Genomic DNA, 3,204 nt, shown 5'->3' on the forward strand with positions numbered 1-3,204 from the left:
TTCCCCCACCTCTGGGTAACAGAGGTATACAAATACCTCAAAAGCAATTTTTCCTAATTCTCCTCTCCATCACCCAGGTGTAAATTAGGAGTAACTGCACTGGAGTCTATTGAGCTGATTCTACTTTCTCTCACCCCAGTGAAAATCAGGAGTAACTCGGTTGGAATCAGTGGGACTGTTTCCCCCATTCTCATTCCCATATTACTTCAATCTTCAGAAGCTAAGGGTCTGACTCAAGGAAATTAAGGTGGTTTTCACAAAAGGAGAGTTATTTTACTGATCTAATCCTGGCCCTTGCTCTTGTCCCTCCCTCTGCAAAAATCATATGATGTCCTGAGAAAGAAAATGTCCAACCGAACCACCATGACCGAGTTCCTTCTCCTGGGATTCTCTGATGTTCGGGAGCTGCAGATTTGGCACTTTGTGGGGTTTCTAGTGATGTACTTGGCAGCCCTGGTGGGGAATCTTCTCATCTTCATGGCCATCGCATTTGACCAACACCTTCACACCCCCATGTACTTCTTCCTGATGAATCTGTCCATCCTAGACCTTGGCTCCATCTCTGTCACCGTCCCCAAATCCATGGCCAACTCTCTCATGAACACCAGGTCCATTTCCTATGCTGGATGTGTTGTCCAAGTCTTTTTCCTAGTCTTCTTTGTGACAGCGGATTTTTCCCTTCTCTGTGTCATGGCGTATGACCGATATGTTGCCATCTGCCAACCACTGCACTATGACACAATGATGAACAGCAGAGCTTGTGTCCAAATGGCAGCTGGTGCCTGGATCAGTGGGATTCTCTACTCTGTACTACACACCGGGAACACGTTTGCATTGACCTTCTGTGGAGGCAACATGGTGGATCAGTTCTTCTGTGAAATCCCCCAGCTGCTGAAGCTCACCTGATCTGACTCCTATCTGAGTGAAGTTAGGGTTCTTGTATTTGGTGTGTGTTTAGTCTTAGGCTGCTTTGTTTTTATGATTGTGTCATATATTCAGCTCTTCAAATCAGTGCTCAGAATCCCCTCTGAGCAGGGACGACATAAAGCCTTCTCCACCTGCCTTCCTCACCTCACTGTGGTCTCCTTGTTTGTTTGCACTGGGGCCTTTGCTTACCTGAAACCCACCTCCAGCTCCCCATCTGCTCTGGATCTTGTGGCGGCTGTTCTTTATTCCGTATTGCCACCAATCGTGAATCCAATTATCTACAGCCTGAGGAACAAAGAGATCAAAGCTGCCCTGAGGAGACTGACTGGGTATAGGAATTCACCAAGAATTAATTTTCTGTCTTTCTCTAATTAAAGTTTGCTTATGTAGTATCTTTAGCTATTCATTAATGTCAGTTATTTTCATAACCACACAGATTGCACACAAACACGTCTGATTTTGACCTAGTTGCACCAATGCAAATCTAGATTAACTCCGCTGATGTCACTGCCGCTGGGGTGATTTACACCAGTAGAAAATCTGGTCCAGTTGTGGAGTAAATGGGTGTAAATTGTGTGCATGAGAGGAATCAGACTTTCATTCTGTGCCAAAACAATACCCCTTACACTGCTTGGCCACTAGCGCCTCTTCCATGGCCACTGAAAAGAATATGGGAGTTGTCTTGCTTGTGTGTATAAATCAGGGAGTGGCTTAATTGGAACCAGAGGAGTCAGACTGGTGTAAGACTGGGGTAGGTGAGAGAAGACATTTTGGGGTAGATCCTCAACACATCAGTGTAGTTCCATTGACTTTGGTGGCAGAAAATCAAATTGCAGCATCTGTGGAGCTGACCTACTGCCTCCAATGGAGCAGTATATCCATTGCCACCGGCTGGGGACTGGGCCCATTGTCTTATAAACCACCATTCATGGCCTAACAACTAGGCGGGGGACAAGAGGCCAGACTGAGTTAGCTCACATGTACATTCGGGCGTGTGGAAGATGGAGAGACTGGCTAGAAATTACAGGCGAGGTTCTTGAGCAGCCTCACAATAGGAGTTCTGGGGGTCCATGACTGAATTAGTTTGAAGATAGAGCTGGACACATGTCTGAGTGGGATTGTATGACGGGCCTGCTTGTGATGGTGGCAGGTAGGGCTCATCAGCCCTGGGGCTCAGTTGTGGCGTATGTCTTAAGTTCCTAAAAGCTCATGCTTCAGGGTCTCCTCTGGCCCCTGGCAGGGGTCAGGAAGGGATTCCTCCCCTCGACCCAGTGTATTCTGGGAGGGTTTTTTTTTAAAATCTCTGAAGCATTGGGTAGCCCGGACTGGAGATGGGACATTGGTCGGGATGTGCCAGGGCTCTGAGAGTACACCGAGCCATTCTCTCTTTCTCTGGTTCTTTGCTGGCTGGTTCTAGCCCACATGCTTAGTGTCTAACTGACCATCATGTGGGGGTCAGGAAGGAATTCCCCCCCGGTCAGATTGTCAGGGACATTGTGGGTGGTCACTTTCCTCAGAAGCGTGTGGTGCAGATCACTTGCCAGGATTTTCTGAGTGTATCTCAATCATTTCCCTGCCATTAAGGGGGCCTCAGGCTCTCCTATTATCAGGTTTATTCCTGGATCATCTCAGACATGCCCATTCCTAGTTCCTCTGCACCCTGGAGACCAAAGATGCATGGCATTGGCAGGGGTGTGTGTGTTGCTCTCAGCTCAGGTTGGTAGAGCTGGTCAAAGTAACTTGTCATTGGGAAATGGTTTCCTCAACCTGTTCGTGACAAATGCTGCTATGTTTTTAGATGAGTTAAACAGTCTGACAATATCTTAGAAAAATGTTTCCCAGCTCTTCCCTCAACTAGGTTGGCCACTGAGGCATTCCCAAAATACCGGATCTGACGGGTTCGATCACAGAAACCCCCTTGGGAACTGCCACCTGTTGTGCCTGGACTACTTCTGAGCCTGTCTTCCCTGCCAGCTTGGAACTTTAGTGCCTTGCCTGATTTGAGCCCGACATGCTAGCCTGGTACAAACACAGACCCAGGTCTGAACCACATCTGCCAAAAGCTGCAGGCTTATCTGAAAACAGCTTAAGAAGTGTTCCTGTCTCCAACACTCAGGTACCCTACTCCGAATGGGGTCCAAACCCCAAATAAATCAGTTTTACCCTTTTGCAAATTCAACACCATTAATCTGGGCTTGAATAGGGACTGGGAGTGGCTGGCTCACTACAGAAGCAGCTTTTCCTCTCCTGGAATTGACACCTCCTCATCTATTATTG

The 3,204-nt window shown here is 47.6% G+C and overlaps 1 pseudogene; it reads left to right on the forward strand.

Moving 5' to 3' along the window:
• Nucleotides 1–345: 345 nt before the first annotated feature.
• Nucleotides 346–1,302, forward strand: LOC135974510 (olfactory receptor 14A16-like; annotated as a pseudogene).
• The last annotated feature ends 1,902 nt before the right edge of the window (nucleotides 1,303–3,204 follow it).

This window comes from Chrysemys picta, chromosome 12 (assembly GCF_011386835.1).
Source record: "Chrysemys picta bellii isolate R12L10 chromosome 12, ASM1138683v2, whole genome shotgun sequence".
Taxonomy (NCBI): Eukaryota; Metazoa; Chordata; order Testudines; family Emydidae; genus Chrysemys; species Chrysemys picta.